This window comes from Gossypium hirsutum, chromosome A02, assembly GCF_007990345.1.
Source record: "Gossypium hirsutum isolate 1008001.06 chromosome A02, Gossypium_hirsutum_v2.1, whole genome shotgun sequence".
Taxonomy (NCBI): Eukaryota; Viridiplantae; Streptophyta; class Magnoliopsida; order Malvales; family Malvaceae; genus Gossypium; species Gossypium hirsutum.
In genome coordinates this window covers 45869922-45892832 of record NC_053425.1, presented here as the reverse complement: position 1 = coordinate 45892832, position 22911 = coordinate 45869922, and the positions used below count along the sequence as shown (strand labels likewise).

Here is a 22911-nt window from a genome sequence, read left to right as displayed (position 1 = left end):
AACTCTTTGTGGTTGAAACTTGCTTAGTGGAAGAATCAATTGAAAACTAAGTTATTGATTCTAAAGCCACTAACCATGTGCGTGTTTCTTTATAGGGGTTTAGTGAAACGAGAAGTCTGGGTGACAAGAGCCTCTTGTAGTGAACCAAAGATGGGAGCTATGTTTCAACCGAAGTAATAGGAGAAGTTATGTTACATTTTGATAGTTTTGAAGAAGATTGTTTTAAATGATGTGTTTTATGTATCTCATTTTAAGAAGAACTTAATTTATGTAGCATATTTATTTAATGACGGTTAGTCAGTGACATTCAATAAAAGGATTGTTATTCACAGAAATCTTTTTTTTTGTAATAGAGATTGATGCACACTAATGTATGTGGTCTCATGAGCATCAGTGCCTAAGGAGGTTATGATTATTACGTGACTTTCATTGATGACTATTCTTGATATGGATATGTGTATCTAATGCACCGCAAAAGAGAAACCTTTGATAAATTTCAAGAGTTTCGTGTAGAAGTGAAAAACCAATTAGGTTTATTCATAAAGAATCTTTGATCTGATCGAGATGGGGAGTACTTATCTGACGAGTTCTTAGGATACCTCATACAAAATGGGATTTTCTCTCAGTTGACTGTGTCGTGCACTCCACAGTAGAATGGGTAGTTGAGAGAAGGAACAGAACCTTTCTTGACATGATTCTTTCAATGTTAAGTTATTCATAACTCCCTACTTCCTTCTGGGGATATACGATACAAGCGGCTTGCTATATTCTAAATGATATGTCAACCAAGACTGCTTGTAAAACACCTTATAAATTGTGGCATGGAAAGAAACCCGCTCTAAATCACTTTAGAATATGGGGTTGTCTAGCACATGTTCTAGATAAGGATGCAACAGAAGTTGGATGAACGAACATAATTGTGCATGTTTGTAGGATATTTGAAAGGAACAAATGGTGGATTATTATACAATCCAAAAGATAATACGATTAAAATTTCTACTCATGCTAATTTTCTTAAGCAAAGCTACATGGATAAATTTAAGCCTCAAATAAAGTGGTACTCGAGAAACTTTCAAGAGTTGTAGAACAATCTCCAAGTTCAGTTCTTGAGAAAGTTATGGAAAGACCTGTAATCAATCAACAACATTGGGGAATTCATCGTAGTAGGAGAGTTTCTAAAAAACTAGACTTCTTCATCTATAATGGTAGTATTTATAATATGGAAGCCAATCATGAGGATGATGGTCCACTCACTTATGAGGAGGTTGTACAGGACATAGATTCCAAGATATGGAAACAGACCGTGGATACCGAGATGGATTCGATGAAATTCAATATGGTGCTGGAACTTGTAGATTTACCAGTTGGGATTAAACCTATAAAGTGTAAACAGATCTACAAGAATAAGAGAAATGTAGAAGGGAAAGTGGAAACACAGAAAACTAAACTTGTAGGGAAATGCTACATATAGAAAGAAGACATCGATTATGATGAGACCTTCTCTTTGATAGCCATGCTCAAGTACATCCGCCTACTCTTATCCATTATTGCTGCTCTCGGTTATGAGATCTGAAAAATTGATTTCAAGATAACATTCTTGAATGACTATCTTGATGAGACCATTTACGTAGCTCAACCCACTGGCTATGTTTTCAAAGTAAAGGAGTAGAAAGTTTTCAAACTGCTAAGATCCATTTATGGATTTAAGTAGGTGTCTCATTAATGGAATAAAAAATTTTATCAAACAAAAAGACTTCTGGGTTTGAGCAAAACATTGATGAACTTTGTGTTTATAATCATATAAGGACAAAAAGTTGGTCTTCCTCGTTTTGTACGTCGATGATATTCTACTTATCGAAAATGATGTAGGAGAATTTCATCGATTAAACTATGATTATCTCAACAGTTTAGCATGAAGTACTTGGTGAAGCTAGTGATGTTCTTGGAATTCGCATCCTTAGGGAACAATAGAATAAAATGATAGCTCTATCACAAGCTTCATACATCAATAATGTATTGGAAAGATTTGTAATGACAGATGCAAAGCCAAGCGTACAACCATCTGTATTGGGTTTTAATTTTCTTTGGATGTACTAAGACAGTAGAAGAAAGAGAGCATATGGGTAAGGTTCCATATGCTTCAGTAGTTGGAAGCCTTATGTATGCTATGCTTTGTACATGTCTAAATATTTGTTTAGCCAGATGAATAGAAGATGTAGTGAAAGTAGCTTCTAAATATAACCTTGTGGATTCGTTTGCTAAGACTCTTGTAACTAAGAGTTTTAGAAAACACGTTGAAGATATGGGAATTTGAAAAATGACACATTTACTTCACTAAGTCAAGTTAGAGATTTTTGGGAAATGTGCCCATATTGTTGTAAACTTCTAACAATTTTCAATGTATTTGAATGATGAATAAATAAATAAAATTAATTTCACATTTCACTATTTTGTCTTTTGTGTTTCTGTCTTTCATGTTTTGCATGCATAGCGAAATTGTGACAATTAAATATTAGTTTATTGATTTTCTAAGTTCAAACTGATGATAAGTGGCACTATAAGAATGTTTACATTGCGAGAAAGACAACTTACTTCAGTAGATAATCAAAACGAGTATGTAATCCCATAAAAGAATCAAAGTGAGTATTTGATTCAAACACTTAGAAGGATTATTATGTCATCTACAATTCCAATTAGAGAGATTGCTAGTCTTAGCTATCGGAGTAGTTGACTCCACGGGTAAAGACATAGATGTATTCATTGGAAGAATGATACATTGGATTGGACCCAAGGTGAATTTATTCTAAATCCATTTGTGAATTAATTCACCTGTGACATTCATGGTGTGCTTTACCTAAATTCTGAGTTAGCCACTGATTATGTGTATGCAGCTCATACACTTTGATATAAGTGAAGGTTTATGCTACAAAGATGATCGAGCCCATAGTTGGTATGTTGGGTACATGACTTGTGTATGGCATGGGTTTACTAGCAACAATGGAATTCATAGCTCGATTAAAGAGTTAATGATATCCTCTCATTGGCATTGTATGGATTGATAAATATGGAACATGGCCACAGGTGTTCATTCTCGAATTAGTAATATTTCAGTGACTTGTTGATAGTCATCATATTAATCATTAACAAGACACAATGGTGACAATGAGATAAAATATGATTGTATTGAGTGAGTGGATTTAACTCTAAGGAATCAAGGATATCATATGAGGGTAACATACACATGACGAGTGTAACACCCCCTACCGTGTCCAATGCTAGGACACGATACAAGGCATTACCAGACTTAAACGCAATCAATCATGCAAAACTAGCCATAAAATTTCATTCATTTTTCAAAATATTCAATCATATGTACATAGTCCCTTATTTGGGTCTACGAAACTCAAATCATACTTTAGAAGGGGTTCAAGACTAAACCGAGAACCTCCAAAAGTTTTACATCACTTAAAAAAAATTTCATGTTTTGGAGAGTCACACGCCCGTATGGTCTCACACACCCGTGTGGCTCTGGACACGCCCGTGTAACTCTCTGTTTATGACGTCAGTAAACAGATAAGGGTCACATTGCCAAGTCACACGCCCGTGTGCAAGACCATGTCTTCCACACGGTTGAGACACACGGTCGTGTCTCTGCCCGTGTGGCCAACACATAGGCTATTTTCCAAGCCTTTTTGTCACCCTTTACATGCAAACACACAAACATGGATCCAAAAGCATTCAACATCCTCAATTATAATGCAGACATTTCATTTACTTATCAACATACATGTGCTACACATTCTCACATTAAATCAAGTCTAGACACACCATATCTTATTCATTTGGCTTTATCAAATACCTTACCACTTATACCTTTTTACCATAGTTATCTTCATGTCTATTTAATTCCAACTTATCATCAAGCATAACCTTCTAGCCAAGTCATAACTTTATATAGTGTCCACATTTCACATGCATAAAACAATATGCTTGACTAAGACATTCTACACCAATTCCATATTCAATTTAACATTATTATTATTTCTCACTTTATACCATTGTACCATGGTTACCAAACTATCCATCAAATGTCCATGTTTCAGGAATTATCATTTTATTTCCACATTACACATTTAATTCATGGTCATGACCACCTCGATTGGTCATAAAACATGCATTCAACACACATGGCATATTACCAACCATGCATGGCAAACAGGCATATTCACATCACAATTATTAGACACAACATGAATAGCTAGATTTACAAGTCGTAATCAATAGCACAATGTAGGCCAATACATTTGGCCAAATTATAATAACTAGGTTCCTATACATGCAACTCACTTGATATTTCTAACTTATGTATCAATACTCCAAAGGTATTGGCTTGATAGTGTGATGCTGCCTCCGACGATCTCCAACCTCGAGCCGACCTAAGAACACTAAGGAATGGAAAGGAGGGAGTAAGCTTTACGCTTAGTCAGCTCGCATGAAAAATAATAAGTAATGTATTAACATGCTATTTTCAAATTCTTTCTATTTATTCAAAGTCCAGTCAAGCTATTTTCTTGAGTCACAGTGATTAAATTATTTATATCCAAAGTTAAAGAACTCCAAATTAAGATACGTTAATTTTCCCTGAAACTACACTCACATATCTTCTTACCATAAAATTTTAAGAATTTTTAGTCCAGCCAATAAGTACATTTTATTATTCAAATTCTCCCCTGTTTTGCTATTTGACAGCTTCAACCTTTCTTCACTAAAATTTATTTATCTCTTAGTACAGAATTCAGATAATGTTCCTGTCTATTTATATTGAACATACACTCATTAAGGACTTATTCATATGAATTATAACCCATAATTATTTTTTTAAAATTTCTAGTGATTTTCTCAAGTCAGAACAGGGGATTCCAAACTCATTCTGACACTGTCTCACAAAAATTCAAATATCTCATAATATGAGATTCCTTTTCTTATAAAATTTCCTTTATCTGAAACTAGACTTAATAATATTTAATTTCATATTTTATTTAGCATTTAATTCAACTTAGACAATTTTTGGTGGATTTTCAAAGTTGGACTATTGCTGCTGGCCTAATAGTTTTAGAGCAACAAAATAATAATCAACATAAGATTGCCATAAAAATTATTCTCATATGTATCACTCATTTATTAGCATTCTTACCACAAGTCCATTTCACTTCCCATGTCCAACACATGTTCATGGGTTTTGAGGACGTCCTTGTGCTATCTCTTAGCACCACCACTCGTCCAATCGTGACAATCACATCCATCATAATAGTATCTTATAACATAAATAAGTTCATCATGGAAAAAACCCTTTTTATTCATTTCTCATATTAAACCTATTGAATTTCTTGAAATCTTGATGGATATCCCATTTACCGTCAAATCATGCAAGTGATCATTTCAAGTACACACTCTCGCGATGTAATATCCTAAATTAGGGCCTAATCGGAATAGTGGTTTCGTGACCAAAAATATGAGATAAAAATAATTATTTTATTATCATTTTAAGGTCTATGGCATGATTTCATGATTTTGTGAAAATTTCGTTTAGAAATTTTATCGATAGAGGGTCCAATTTGATATTTAGGACTAAATTGCAAAAGTTGTAAAATGTGTGTTCTAGTTCACAAAGGTACTAAGTACTTGTGAGTAATGGGTTTTTAAAGTGGAGGTCCTTGGATAGCAATTAGACCATTATACTAGTTTGGAAAAAAATACCTAAAGGAAGATAAAACACCATAGTTTTTAATTAAGGGCATTTTGGTCTTTTAGTTATTAAAATGAATTAAAAACAAAATTAAAAGCCAATTTTTGTCCATATTTAACCCCTTGGCCGAATTTCACATGAGAAAGACATAGCTAGGGTTTTTTAAGCTTCCAAGCTCGATTGTAAGTCCATTTTAGCTCCGTTTTTAATGTTCTTTACGTTTTTGGTGTCCCGATAACTTGATTAACCTTATTCTAGCAATAATTTAACCTAGGGTTTATATTTGGAAAAATACCCATAGGTGAAATGTGTTTATTTTGATGTTTTATGTTAGAATATGAAGCTTGAAATTGTGTTAAACAACTTTTGCTAAGCGATTTTACGTGAAAACGAGTAAAACGACATAATTAGTAAAAATACCTAATATTCATAAGTACATGTTAGAGTGAGAATTTGATGTTTCCATAGAAGGGAAAAATGATCAGTATGTCATAAAACATAAGAAAATAGGATGAAGTTTAATTTCCGAGCCTTGGGGAAAAAGTGTAAATATGTAAATTTTAGGGGCAAAAATATAATTTTCCAAAGTTTGAGTCAAGGATTGTTTTAATAAATGTTAGTATTAAATAAGCTAAATTTTTTATTTTAGATCAAGTGAAATAAGATTCGAGTTGTGATCGAGGGAAAAATAAAGTTTACGAGGAATAGGCTCGATTTCTAACATTTTGTACCGAGGTAAGTTCATGTGTAAATGTAGTAACATAATTTTCATTTTAAGTAATTTAATGTTATTTATATGATATGATGATTGTTGTCATCAAATATTATGCTTTGTGGATTATTATTTAGTAATATGCAAATTATGTGAGCTACATGATAAATATGAAATGCTACCAAGTATCGGTTCCGACATTCCGTGGAAGACGGCAAAGATGTGTGATTGAGGAAAATCCTGTTTGAACCTTGGAAATAGATTAGGATACAAGTGACATGTCACTAGGATATTTGAGTTTCGAGCTCGTTGAGTTGAGTCCGAGTTCGTGAGATGTAACTAGGCATCCGAACTCGTTGAGTTGAGTCCGAGTTCACTTATGGATGCGAACGCCCGAGGTCGTTGAGTTGAGTCCTAGTTCGCTTATGGGCGAGTTACATGGTAGCTTGGCTACATAATTTCTACAGGCTATTGAGTTTGTCTAGCTGCGGGTATGGCACTTATGTGCATGCAATCCGTGTATCCAAATTATATTCTGATGTGTTCAACGGGTGAATCTTAAGTGAATAAGGAGAATACTTAAGACGAAGGTGACATGTTGGTAAGTGTGGTGAATGAGAAAATTTGGACAGGTATGCGCTTAAACCCTTGGGTTGAGAACTTGTTATGATGAAATCGTGGTAAGATAGTAAATGCAAATGTAACATGAATGTCTTGATTATATTTATACAAATGATGTTTTATGTTGGATTGCATGATTATGTTACTTGCTATTTACATGTGAACTTACTAAGCATTTATTCTTACTCCCTCCTTTCCATTCTTTTTAGTTTTGAAAAGCCAGCTCGGAAATTGGGAACGGTCGGAGGCTCGCTCACACTATCCGTGGACCATTTTGGTATAGTGGCTTGTATATTTTGAGTATGGCATGTATAGTATTATAATCATTTTGTGTATATGATCTTATGATATGGCTATTGGGTGGTAAGGAAATGTTTGGTAATGATTAGCCATTGGAATAGCTAATCAAGATCATATTTGGTGTTATGTATACTTAATATGCTATCTAATCTATGGAAATTCATAAAAAGGTGAAATTTGCTATAAAATAGTATCATACAACGGAAATGATGTGAGTTTTAAAAATCACTAAAAATAGTAGAGACAGAATTAGATGATGAATAAAATATGAAATTGAAGCTTATTGAGTCTATTTACATATGGAAGAAACAAAATAGGTAAATGAGTTGTATTTTATGAGAAATTTGAGTTTTGGTGGAACAGGGTTAGAGCAATTTCTGAATCCCCTGTTCTGACTTTAGAAATTCACTAAAAATTGTAAACAAATAATTAGGAGTCATACTTTATATTTATAGATTCCTTATTGAGTTTAATTTTAATAGAAATAAACAGCATAATATCTAAATTCTGTACAGAGAGAAAAGTGATTCGTAGTGGATAGAGGTCAGAGCAGTCGAACACTGAAACAGGGGAAACTTTAACTAATAAAATGTACTAATTGGCCCAACCAAAAATTCTGGAAAAAAATTAATAAATAGATATATGAGTCTAGTTTTAGGGAAAATTTATAGATTTTAATTTTTATTTTGGTAACTCGAGATATTATTTTTTTTTAGCAACTGTGACGCAAATGGACAGTTTATTACGAAAGGTGAAATAAATTGTTTAAAATTGTTTAAGTGATAATTTAAGTCTGTTAACGCCTCGTGCTCGACTCCGGCGATGGTCTCGGGTAAGGGGGTGTTACACGTGAACCTTGCTCTTACAGCAGGATTACCAGTTCAGGCTAAATCCCCCGTAGTATAAACTCATCGAGTAAATGTCGGGATTACCAGTCCAGGCTAAACCCCTTGCAACGAAAATTACTCTCATGAGCTCGGATCTGAATTACCAGTTCAGGCTAAATTCAGGTCCTAATCGGATTATCCATCTGGGCTAAATTCATATTGCATACATATTCTTCGGGAGGCTAGATAACTTTAGGAACACCCGTCCGAGCTAGATCCTTTTTACCGTCAATTCCTTTTTAGGAAAATCCATCAGACATCCTTTTCATTCAACCGAGGTTTTCACTTTTTATCAAGTATATTAATAAGCATAGATGACCTTGTAATGTACATTCAAACCAACTCATTTTCATGTTTATTAAACATTAAACCATACAATAAAAATAACATAGCACCTTGTTTCCATACAACTTACTCATGTCATTTAAAATGTCATGTTCCATCAAACTTCCATTAATATCAATTTCAACACAATTATAGCAAGATATATTTCATGTATAAAAATAATAACATAAATAACATGCTTATTAAATCACACGAACTTACCTCGAATACGAAAATGACAATTTATCAATTTAGTCCATAACCTTGTATTTTCCCGATCTAAGCCCAAATCTCGATTTCTTTTATCTATCATTTCAAATATAGCCCATTTAAGACTCACATTATTAAAAATTGACCCAAAAATCATATTTTGGAAAAATTACATTTTTGCCCCTAAACTTTGTCAAAATTACACTTTTGCCCCTAGGCACGTAAAATGATTTTTATTCAATTTCCTGGCATTTTAATCCTAGCTAAATTATTTTCATAACTATAGAAAACTAAAATTCTCATCAAAAACACACCTTTATACCATTTTACAACTTTTACAAAATGGTCCTTCCGGACGTTTTCATCGAAAACTACTTAGTAAAAGTCGTTTATTTAACACCCAACACTCATTTTCTACCATTAGACAACAAAATGCATGCATATCACACATGGGTCAATTTTTAAACATAAACCCTAGTTCAAATTACTGGTAGAAATAGATAAATCTTGTTACAAGGATTGTAAAAACGTGAAAATCATTAAAAACGGGGCTAGAACATACTTACATTCAAGCTTGGAAGCTTAAAAAACCCTAGACATGGTTTCTCCATGCAAGTTTCGGACAAGAGGTTGAAGATGGACAAAAATTGGCTTTTAATTTTGTCTTTAATTCATTTTAATAACAAAATGACCAAAGTGCCCTTAATGAAAAACTTTGGAAACATACCTAACCATGTCCATTTTTGTCCACCAACTTAACCAATGGTCTAATTACCATATAAGGACCTTCAATTTAAAATTTCATAACAATTGGACACCTCTAGCATGTAGAACTCAACTTTTGCACTTTTTACGATTTAGTCCTTTTGACTAAATTGAGTGCCCAAACGTCAAAATTTTCAAACGAAATTTTCACGAAATCATTTTATGAAATTTTATACCATAAAAATATAATAAAAATAAAATTTTCCTCATCGAATTTGTGGTCCCGAAACCATTGTTTCGACTAGGCCCAAAATCGGGATGTTACAACGAGGTCATTGGACAAAATAGTTCGATGAGTTGCTTTCATAAAGAGTATATAATAAGAAGTTTTCAATTATACTACTTCGTGTAGACTGACTCCATGATTAAGTAAATTACGAATTATTGGAATAATGTTTCGGACATAATTATAATTAATAAAGTCTAATTGTATATGTCTGGTTGTTCCCTCTGCTAGCTCAACAAAAGCTCGATCAGACTGCACTTGAACCAAATGAAAATTCTACTACTTTGGAAATAATTTAATTGAGTCAATTTATTTGATGTGGAATTAAATTAGGCGATCGCGAGAATTGTTCAGATAGAGAATTTGATTAAAGAATTTTCTTGAAATCTTAATTTCGAAAATCTAAGTGATTTTTGGGAAAATTAATTTTGATCAAGTAAATTTAAATTTTAAATTAATTAAAATTAATATGATATTTTTGGAAATTAATTTTCAAGTTAATATTGGCCTAATGGGTAATTGAACTTGAAAATTGGACCTGAGATCGAAAATTGGGCCCAAGAACCTAAAATCGAGATTGATACCAAAAAATGGTCGTATCGGGCCTGGTAAGTGAAACCAGGCCGACGGTCCAACTAGTGGCTGGACCGGACCGGCTCAATGTGTCATAAGGGTGTGGCACCTGCGATGGCACCACCAGACACGACGGTACTGGCGGCGGCGACAACGACAACATTCTAGATGCCGACAAGTGGTCCCTCGGCAATTGAGTAGTGGAAGAATCACACTCCTACTGGGACTCTATCGAATAATTTGATTTCAGATTAATTATTCCAAAAATAATATTATTTTAATAATTTTAATATTTAATTTAATTTAATACATAAAAAATACCCCAAAAATAGTAGGAATTAAAAACCTTAAATGGAATTAAATCAATTCAATAGTCAAGTGGTCACCGTTGACTCCTCCGCCACACCGATCCGTCTAGCTTTGGGGGTTACCTATACAGATAAACAAAAAGGGGTGAGTTTACGTAAACTTAATGTGTAATCCCCACAGAAGACATGCATACAGTCAAACAACAGTTATCAGTCAATTGCAGTCTGGGCCTAAGCCCATTACAGATTCAGATGCAGTTTAGGCCTTAGCCCATACAGATACAGTTTCAGATATAAATTAGGGCCTTAGTCCATCTCAGATACAGTATGCATACAGTAACAGAAATTAGTATCCTACCCACCAGCCTTTACACACCATCTCCGACCATCCCTACACACCATGTGGGGTTTAAAACACCCACCCAGCCCTACACTTCAAGTCGTACCGAATGCGGCACTTATGAGTAATATTGCAGCTGAGTTGCCAGATAATAGGCATGAAAGCCTTTCAGTATACTTCCTCCAAAAATGAATCATCCTACCCCAATGCAGATGCAACTAAACATGCTCAATGCAGACATACTGAAATACAAGCTTACATGCTAAAATTCAGTTATCAGTCATACATACAAATAAGTAAACATGCATAGGTTTAACATGCTCAATTTATGCACTATATATTCAGATCACACGATTTAGGGTCTAAGTAGCACTTACCGACCCTACAGTAGGTTCACAGTTGACTTGGGCGACCCGTGCAACCCTAGGAAACATTTTAGCTAAATAGGCCCACTCACCCATGTGATTTTCCCGTGTGGATCACACGACCTGGCCCAAATTCCACACGCCGGTGTGGCCCACACATCTAGTCCAGTTTTGCCCGTATGGCCTACATGGCCACATCCCGACCATCACACGGTCGTGTCTTGTGCATGGCCTAGCCTTCGTCAATCACATGACCGTGTTGTTGCAGACGGCCTACCACACGCCCGTGTGTCGTCGACAGTAGCCTTTTTTGACTTTTGCCGCAAGCGATTTCTGCATTTCGGGTACACACCTGGTATCATTTCTATGTAGAGACCACACCCGAGCCTTCCCAAGAAAATAATCAACCTAACAACACTCGAAATTAGTCCTAAAACAAGTTTTGATCAGAAACTCGATACCTACAAAAGTCCAAAACATTGTTCAACACCTACCCCAAACACGCTGAACGATCGACTACTAGCCTGCAAGAGTAGAACCAAGATCTTCACAATTCACTGCTGCCAAAATGTAATTTAATCAACGCACAAAACCACACAGTTCTAACCAGATTACAAACTAAGGCTAACCAAATGAGCGAAACATATCACTTACGTACGCAACCTGTGAGCAGAAAATAGTGATTTGGAAACAAAGAGATGTTGAATGGATAGAAGCGCAACAAGAAAAAGGGAAGAGGAGAAGACGAAGGAGAGAAAAACATCAAAAGCTTCCAAGAGAGACCAAATTTTTCGAAATGGAACAAAAATATTAATTAACAAAATAAAATAATAACAGGAATTACCCAAATCCCTAAATTCACTCTTCCACTAACCCACTTCATCCAACTACTCAAAATCCCACTCTCCCAAAACTCTAATCGGGAATTAAGCAAAAATAAAATCCCTTGCTAGCGCAGAGATTTGAATACAAGACCTTTAGCAATCTAACACTCAACTTAACCACCAGACCAGCAAGCCCATTCTGATATGATTTAATACATAATTTAATATAAGCCCACTGATCAAGTATGAGGCTAAACTCAAAAAAATACCAAAATTTTCCAAAGGTAGGGCTTGAACTTGGGACCTCTCACATACACCCAGAACACTTAACCACTAAAGTAGATACACAATTGTGTCAAAATTTTACAGAAGCAAACTTGTAAAATTTGGGGCGTTACATTATGTTTAATTATAGTTTAACTCTCTAAAATCTCCCTATATGAAGAGATAATTTGGTCATTATTTTACATGCACTTGAATTTAAGAGAAAGTTGTAGAGAGAAAAATTTCTAAAGAAATTATTTCATAAGATTTCTAAATATATTTTTCTTATTTACAACTTGACCCAAAAGTTTAGAGAAATTATAAAATTGTCCCACTGGTAATTTTTGTGAAAAATTTTCTAATTTGAAGCAAGCCCACACACTTAGCAGATGTGAGCTAGAAGATAGTGTAAAAGACTACTCAATCGAGGCATTTATCCTAAATGAATCAAAAAGGTACAAGTTTGATTAAGTGTTTATTACTTTAGATATCACAACTAGGTTCTTATTTTTGTAAAAAAATTTAAAACTCTGGTTTTTCCCTTAAACTTATTTTCCATTGTGTTTTCCAAACACGTTTTTTCCAACACAACCTAGTTATATGCCAAACAACAAGTGAAAGAGGTACACAAACATCGTTGAGTCTAGGATCTTTGATTGGATGCTGAAGTCCACGGTCGAGATCTTGATTTGTACCTAACCTGCACAAGGAATAATAAATCGTGCATTAAGTGTTAAAGCTCAGTGGTATTTTTATAATTCATGTTAATATAATATAAATGTTATTCAAATGAAAATAATCAACTCAAGTCTATTATTCAACTAATGCGTATACCAAATTGTAGTACAAACCTAGTGATCAATTCATTTGGTTATCTAATATATTACTTTATAACACCTATCTAACTATTTTTCATAATATTTCATTTCATACATGTTTGATAATTTCATATCACCATTTACAAACATATACTAGTATATATACATTCAAAAATTTACATATTCAATTTCATTTCATCCATTCAATCATTTTTTAGTCTTTTGGCTCGTAAATCCTCAATCGGCCTTCAGGGCTCATTTTCGACTCATATTGCATGCTCTTTTATATATTATCACATATCACATTTCATAAGTATGTAATTATACCAAATCAATTCACATTTCATATTCAATCTACCCTATAGCCAAATCACATTAATATAATCCTATTAACCTGACTTGGATTTTCAAAATGAATAGTCAGATTAGTCAATCTGCATCTCAAACTTGCACTGTAGTGCATCATCGGATAAACAAAAGAAAATATACTGACACACATAGTGCATCACCGGATGTACCAAAAAATGTATACTGGAACACATAGTGCATCATCAGACAAACCGAACCAATCATATTGGCACACATAGTGCATCATCAAATAAACCGAAACAATCATACTGGCATGCAAAGTGCATCATCAGATGTACTAAAAAAAATACTGACATGTAATTGCATCATCAAATATACCAAAGCAATTATACTGGCACGTAATGCATCATCGGCTGAACTGAAGTATAAACCTATAAATTTAATAATGTAACCAATTTCAATTTTCATCACACAGTTCAATTCACATCCCATCATTCTCAGTTAAACATCAATTCATCAATTCATCATGTAATATAACATAATTCAACTCGACTTCATACCAATTTCTTGTATTAGTGCAGTCATACAACTTTTTATTCTATTCAATTTAGGGCTCCTTTGGTTTGGCTTTTAAAGTCATTAAGGTGCAGTTGGGGTAGCAACCTCACTGATATGTTGTTTGGTTCAGCAACACAGTGCAGTGAAAGTTGATTTCAACCACAGTGCTATGCTAAAAAGGAGCTGGAGGTTTCAGCAGCAATTGAAGGCAGTGGTGTAGTAGGTATTTTTAACAGACAAAAATACCTTTGCTTTTATTTATTATTTTACCATTTTATCCTTGAAAGTTAAACTAATTTCTTTCCCAACCTTATTTGTTTTCAAATTTGGGAAGAAAACAACCTTTTTTTTTCATATTTGAGAACTAAAACAGTGATTGAAGCTGGTTTCTCCCCTCTTTTTTGCTTTGTTCTTGGTTGTGGCTGCTACAAAACTGAAGTAAGCAAGATCAAGTGTTTCCAGGTATACCCACTTTCTTCTCTCTTTTTTTCTTGTCTGAATATAAACTGTGTTGAGTTTGCTGCAAAATGAGCTACAATGTCATATCTTGTTATTGCTTGTAACTAGTAGCTTGGATCTTCACAATTTTGGGGTTTCTTAAAATCCATAACTTTTTTGGGTATTATTTGAATAAGACTCTGTTGAAAGTTGAGAAGTTTCAAAAAAATGGGTAAATTGCATGTAATTTGTTCATCTTTGGGAAATTTTACAGTTTTTTGTAAAGATTTTGTGATTTCTAAGTTTCTGTTGAAAGTTGGATAAGGTTATCCATTTCAATTTGTATTGGTTATTGGATGATAGGAAAGGCTGACTTTGGTAGGGTTGACTCAATTTTAGTTTTAACCAGAGTGACCATAAATATTGGGAAATAATGCAAAATTTAGCTCTTGAAAGGAACAAAGAATAATGTACTAATTTATAAACCACCAGCATTGGAGCCTATGGGAAAAAAACAGCAAAGAGATTGAAACAAAATCAATCTAAACCCATTTGTGAAACAAAGAATCTATGGAAAATAACAAAAGAGAAGCAGAACAAGTAAAAAGAAAAAGAGAACATACCCGTTTTTCTTGCATGATTTTCTGATATGAGTAGACTATGAACTAATGTATTAGATAATACTTGATGCTTTAAAACCATGATTATCATTCCTACAAACCCTAAAAAAACAACTGTTGACCCAGAAATACCAAAAAAGAACCATAGGGTAATCCAACTGACTAGTTTCCCATTGGCCATGGAGAGGATTTTAGGGATTATGGTGTCGACGATGATAATCTCATAGGTTTGGAGGATAGGTTACCTTATCTTTAAAACCCCTTGAAATTTACCAAACCGAACATACCAAGGTGATGTTTTAAAGGTCCCATCAGGTATTTCAACTACAATTATATCAACAGCACCACCAATGGGATGAAATGGACCAGACACAGTATAAACACCACGAGATATATAGCTACCTAGTCTCCCCACAGCATACATCCTCTTCCCTTTGAAAATTCTAAAGACACACCCAGATCTTAAACAGTTGAAAATTCAACCATAATTTAAAATCCCAATCCCAAAAGATTGCCTTTTTGTCAATTGGGATTCTTCAAATCTAACTCCAAAAAGTATAGAACTTACAATTCTGCAAATACCCAGATTATAAAACTCAAAATCAATACATAATTCAAGAACCCAATCAATTAAAAAAATGTTTTTTCTTAGCTAAAGAAAAAATAATGCACCAGTTAGAAAGTTACAAAACTGATGAACAAAGCAATAGCGAGACAATAACGTATAAATTTGGGAATTGTTCAATGCTCTGTGAACTCCACAAAAAAGAAACAAGAAAAACATGAATCAAAGCAAACCAAACAAGATTAATAAAAAAAAACAGCTGAGAAACTCTAGGTTTTTTTCTATTTTATAGTATATTTCTCAGTTGTAAATTCAAAAAGAAAAAAGAAAAAAAAAAGGATTTGAATACTTGATTGAACCAATCAAAATAAAAATAAATAAATGGGGAAAAAAGAGGACAGTCGATAGAATTAAAGCATATTCGTTGTTTTGACCATTAGAATGTACCCAGAAAGAAACAATTATATCATTAAAAATCTAACAAATAAAAATTTTTAGAAAAATATATATAACAAAAAATTAAAGAAAATGAAACGAACCTAGGAAAATTCAAAGCTTATAGAGTGAGGCTTATGAGCAAAATAGAGAGAGATTTTGTATATTGGGTGTGTACCTCGGAAATGTCAAGACTCGAGTGAGTAAGAAAAAGAAGAGAAGAGATTATGTGTTAGCAGAAAACAGCCAAAGCCCATTTTGCTATTCTAAGTAAAGAGTCAAATTATGGTTTTGGTCCTTCTCTTATGCTCAATTTTTGTGCTTAGTCTATATGCTTTCCTTTAAGGGTAAACTATACCATTAGTCACCGAACTATGGGTAAGTTTTCCTTTTGGTCCATTCATGATGTATTATTCTTATTTTTTATGAAATTATATTATTATATCTAATTATATATTTATGGTTTTATGTCGGTTGACATTTAAAATCAAAATAATAATAGATGGTAAAGACACTAAATTTTAAGGTTTTAACAAAAAATTTAATTTGCCAAAAGAAATCAAGGTTTTTGCTTCCATTATAAATTAATTACAATTTATATTAAATATAGAGTGTTGAAATAAATTTCTAAATAATAGTTTAGCTCATGAAAATATAATTGCTTCACCAACTATAATTGCAACTATAATCATAATTAACATGCTAATAATAAATTATTAGAGTAAATGTAATAATTTTAATTTTAATGTATGACCTCTATTGTTTCATTATTAAAAAAAGAGATATTTATGTTTTTTTATTATACTTCTATTTTATTTGGTAAAAATAATAAAGACTAAACAAATTAAAATAATAAAAACAAAAAATTAAATCGATCTAAAATTTAAGATTACTGAAAGAATGAGTTAATTGCACTAGAAATCTTTAGACCATGACATTTATTCTAAGTTGGTCCTCAAATTTTAAAATATTCTAATTACATGTTTAAATTATTTATATTATATAAATCAAATCTTTTCGTTACTAAAATTAAATGTGACATAATTTAAAATAAAAGCTTTAAAGAAGATTGATATTGTAAAAGTGAATGTTATGAAAATCTTGATTATGAGGTTTTTTGAAGTTTTTACAGAAAGTATATTTCACTCTCTTATTCTGAACTGCATTTTTAGTTATAAATTTTAAAAATTAAGCAACATTTTACTTTTATGTCATATGATTTTGCATGTTATTTAATGATTAAATTAAAAAATAAAAATACCTAATTGATATAACATAAATAGTTTGAGAATGTAATTAAAATATTTTGAAATTTAAGAACCAATTTAAAGAATGCTTTGGTGCAATTAGGTCTTTAAAGAAAATTGTCTGAAACCCTATATGTTAAATACCATATTTTAACTTTCTTTTTTTTGTTTGAAACCCTCCTGTATCTAGTAAATTGAATCAAGTTGAACCTTTAAACGAGATAAATATTTTTTTCTACAGTCTCACACCTATCTCCCAAATACCAATCATCCATTAAATAATAAATTCAATTATCAGCTCAATAGCAATTGACACTTAAAACATAGCTGTCAAATAGATTATAGGTCATAGCTCATAATCAGTTATCTGTTGGTCATCATAGTTGTTTCAAGAAAAGAAATATCACATTGATGTATTAGACAAAGCAATTCTTGATGACTAGTGTTGCTAAGAAAAACATAAGGAATGAAGTTTGCTTACACTTTTGAGAAGATAGTCATAATCAATTATCCTTTCTATGTCCTTGTTATTGTTTACCATAGATCTTTGAGAATTTTTTCTTTAGTGTTCATCTTATGGCTTTCATCTTTTTGTGATGTGTTATTCTTAATTTTTTATGAAACTATATTATTTTATCTAATTATATATTTATGGTTTTATGTCGGTTGACATTTAAAATCAAAATAATAATAATAAATGGTAAAGACACGGAAATTTGTGGAGGGAGATAGTACCTTAGCAACAAAAGCTGTTTGGAATGATGAGCTGACGTTGATATTTTGTGAACTTTGCGTGAATGAAGTCAATGCTGGTAATAGACCGACAACTCATCTAAACTCAAAAGGATGGGAAAATATCGTTGCTCTTTTTCAAGCAAAAACAAAAAAAAATTATGAAAAACCTCAATTGAAAAATAAGTGGGATACATTAAAAAAGGAATGGAGGTTATGGAGGGAGTTGCTTAAGGAATCTACAGGTATTGGATGGCGTCCATCTAAAAAGACGGTCGATGCTACCGAAGAATGGTGGGCTGAAAAAATAAAGGTTAGTGTTAACTTTATCATTATTTTAATGCATAAAGTTTATTGAAATTAATAATTTACAAATATAAAAATCTGAGTATAACATTTAACATTTAACATTTAACATTTAACATGTTTTGTAGGAAAATACTGATTTTAAAGGATTTAAGAAGAAAGGAATTGAACCACGATTGAATGATTTAATGTGACAAATGTTTGGTGGCATTGTAGCCACTGGAGAGAATGCATGGGCACCTTCGTCTAGTGTTCTTCCAAGTGGGGTTCCTATGGGAGATGATACACCTAATGAGGGATTTGGTGATTCAGATGAAAATAGTAATGAGAATGAAGGTATCCCTCCTAATGAGGTACCATCAAACCCTTCTCATGAAACTCCTAATCGAAGAATGGAAACACTTGGGGTTGTACACGGTAAAGGAAAAAAATCAAGTTCAAGTAGAAAATCATCAAGAAATTCATTAGCTACTCATATTGAGAAATTGTGTGAGAGTATGGCTAGTCCAAGGAAGTCAGTGAATGAAATTATTTTTCCTCACTCTCAATATACTATTTCAAATGCAATGGATGCTTTGCGTGATTTGGGAGATGAAATTCCAAAAAAAGATGAACTGTACTATTTTGCCATCAAAATGTTCCAAATACCGGTGAAACAAGAAGTGTTTTTGAACTTAGATCCAGATGTTAGGGTTTGGTGGCTTCGACGTGAGTATGCTGAACAAAATCCAATTGCATCATTTTCATCCTTGGTAGCAACATCCTCATTTCCCTTCCAACCGTACCATCCACCGCCTCCACCATAAGCTCCTTAGAATTATTATTATAATATAACTATACTACTTTTTTATATGTAAAACTAATGTATGATCTACTTTTTTATATGCAAAACTAATGTATGATCAACTTTTTTATATGTAAACCTAATGTATGATCTACTTTTTTTATATGTAAAACTAATGTATGATATTTTTTATGTTCGGTATTTTTATGATATGCTTTTATTCAATTTTTTGTGTTGTATAGAAAATCACAAGTTATTAATTTATTTTCATTTGATTACTTTTTCAGGTTATGGATGAATATAACAATATGTATAATAGTTTTTTTATGAATTATGATACCCCTGAATTAAGTGAAAAAGCTCAACGAAGAATAGCCACAATTGTTACACAAGCTGAGCACAACAATTATCATGAAGAGGAAGAACAAGTGTTAAGTAGTGTATTGGTACACCATGAAACTTATTTCACTATGCAACCGTGTATGGATTCAAATTATACAGGTCAAATGTGGGTGGACGAAGTATTAAATGGGCATGATGATCGTTGCATGAATAGTTTTAGGATGCCAAAAAATATATTTCATGTAACACCCCTTACCCGTGTTTGACGCTGGAACAGGGTACGAGGCATTACCGGACTTAATCACTAATCACCGTATAAAAATCGATTCATAATTAAGAACATAATCAAGACTATCCACATTAAATGACTTTATACAATAAAGACCTTCAAATAACATAGGTCAGTATTTTAAGCCAATTCCTAGCAACTTAATAACAATTAAACAAGTCTCCATACATGCCAAAGACTTAAAATACTTTAAAACCTTTATATATCGATCAATAGTTTGATAGTGTGATTTAACCTCCGGCGACCTCCAACTCGAGCTAACATCTGCGACACTATAGGAAAAAGGAAAGGAAGGGAGTAAGCATTATAGCTTAGTAAGTAAGTATGTAAATATTAATAAAAAATACATTATCATACTTTAAACAAAGTCAAAATATGTTCCCGGAATATTACCATCACAAACACACATACTTTCACTATTACAATCATAAACAGGTTCAAAATAAGCTGTCTAGCAGAGTACTAGCAACTAAATTATTTATTTCTGGAGCTACAGAGCTCCAAATTACAAAATGTTAATTTTCCTTGAAACTAGATTCACATATATTCTTACCATAAAATTTTCAAAATTTTTGGTCTATCCAATTAGTACAGTTTATTCATTGAAGTTACCTATGTTTCACTGCTCAATTGTTCTGACCACTCTTCACTACGAATCAATTTTCCACTTGTACAGAATTCAAAGGATGTTATAGTTTATTTCATTTGAAACTAGACTCATTAAGGATTTTAAGCATATAAATTATATCCCTTGATTATTTTTTTATAATTTTTAATGATTTTTCCAAGTCAGAACAGGGGATCACATAGTCATTCTGAACTAGTCTCTCAAAAACTTAAATATCTCATAATATAGAATTTCTTTGCTTGGTCTGTTTCTGTTATATGAAAACAGACTCATTAAGCTCTAATTTGACATCTTATTCAGTCTCTGATTCAATTTCTACTATTTTTGGTAAATTTTTAGATTCACATCACTGCAACTATCCAAAACAGTTTTATTGTAAATTATGATCTTTCACAATTCAATTGTATTCATCACTTTCCCATAACAATCTTTCCAATTTACAATCACATATCGAGCATATTGCTCATAATTTACACACTTATATACTTACACTTATCATCACAAAGTCATACACAATTTCATTTAATCAATTTCCCAGTTGAACGCTTCAGAATAATAACAGATACGCAATGGTATCGCACACAGCCCACCTTTAAAATCGAAGCTCTCTTGTACACATAGTGGCCTTCACTTAGCACCACTCATGTGACCTAGCTCAATTGTACACATAATTTTGGCTCTCTTATACACATGGTGAACACTTGTACCACCCATGAGACCTAGCCAGTTTATCTCGTAGCTCTCTTGTCTACATGGTGTCCTTCACCTGGAACCACGCATGCGACCTAGCTACATATATCCCGTAGCTCTCTTGTCTACATGGTGGACACATAGTATCACCCATGTGACCTAGCTACATCATAATGTCTCGTAGCTCTCTTGTACACATGATGTGTACTCAGCACCATACATGTGACCTAGCTACATACCATCTGTATCATCCAATCTTTCCGAAGGTTCAACCGGGATTTCTCTCTCTCTCTCTAATACTTGATTCCATACTTTCAATAGTCAATTATGATTCAAAAATCAGCTACAATACATAAAATATGCTGAAATACAAAAACATAATAAAGATAATGTGTTATTTACATACAAACTTACATACTTTCTCATTTCCATGTCGAATTAATATTGAACATTTAAATCATCATAATTATACTTACTTTCAACACCTCGGAAATCATAATAAATATATCAATTTTACATTGAAACATGCATAAATTAATGCTTATTATACATATGAACTTATCTCGATACTAAAACGGCCATTTTGTCAACTTTCTCGATTTTCGATTTTTCTCCCATTCTAGATTCAAATCTCATTTTTCGGGATCTAAAACATCATATTTTTCTTATTTAATTAATTTACTATTCAAAACAGTCCTTAACTCAAACTTTGGAAAAATTACAATTTTTTCCCTAAACTTTTGCATATTTACACTTTTGCCCCTAGGCTCGGGAATTAAACTTCATCCCTTATTCTTATGTTTTATGACATGCTGATCATTTTTTCCTTCTATTGTAACATCAAATTCTCAATCTAACACATAGTTATGAACAATAACAACTTTTATCGATTAAGCCGTTTTACTCATTTTTGCTTAAAATTTCTTAGCAAAAGTTGTTTAATATAATTTCAGCCTTCATATTCTACCATAAAACATCAAAATAAACACATTTCACCTATGGGTGTTTTTCCAAATATGAACCCTAGCTTAAATTATTGCTAGAATAAGCTTAATCAATTTATCGGGATTCTAAAATCGTAAAGAACTTGAAAAACGGGGCTAGAACGGACTTAATATTGAGCGTGGAAAGCTTGAAAACCCTAGCCATGGCTTTCCCTATGCTAATTTCGGCCTCCATGAAAAAGATGAGTCAATTTTGGCTTTATTTTCCCTTTTTATTTCTTTTAATTACCAAATGACTAAAATGCCCTTAAGGCCTTTCTTTAAAATTTTGTCCTATTCATGCCCATTTTTTTCCAAATGAAATATAATGGTCTAATTCCATTTAAGGACCTCCTCTTTAAACCCCCATTTCAATCAAGTACTTATGAATTAGAACACATATTTTGCAACTTTTGCAATTCAGTCCTAAAAGTCCAATTAAGCTCTTTATAAGTAACATTACTTAACGATATTTTTACACAATATTTTAATCAATAAATAAACCTTAAAACTTAATCGGAATAAATTTTTGACTTCGAATTCGTGGTTCTAAAACCATCGTTCCGTTTAGGCCTTAAATCGGGCTGTTACAGCAACTTCTGCAAATAAGCCCTAATAGGCAAATTAAACATGCAATCTATAAAATTTCTTATCAATACTCTAACACATGTATCTAATCACTCGGTAAATCATAAAAATTAA

The 22911-nt window shown here is 32.6% G+C and overlaps 1 long non-coding RNA gene across 6 annotated transcripts; it reads right to left on the bottom strand.

Moving 5' to 3' along the window:
• Positions 1-10619: 10619 nt before the first annotated feature.
• On the bottom strand, positions 10620-16480 carry LOC107951178 (uncharacterized). 6 transcript variants are annotated; one of them, XR_005907919.1, is made up of 5 exons: positions 16313-16441; positions 15212-15780; positions 11872-13165; positions 11390-11785; positions 10620-10795 (listed from the first exon to the last, which is right to left on the bottom strand). It is a non-coding gene; the product is annotated as an uncharacterized lncRNA (long non-coding RNA). The 6 variants fall into 6 exon arrangements; XR_001698352.2 differs by lacking the exon at positions 15212-15780 and adding an exon at positions 14493-14670 and having other exon boundaries at positions 16313-16436; XR_005907920.1 differs by lacking the exon at positions 16313-16441 and adding an exon at positions 14493-14670 and having other exon boundaries at positions 15212-16301.
• Positions 16481-22911: the final 6431 nt, after the last annotated feature.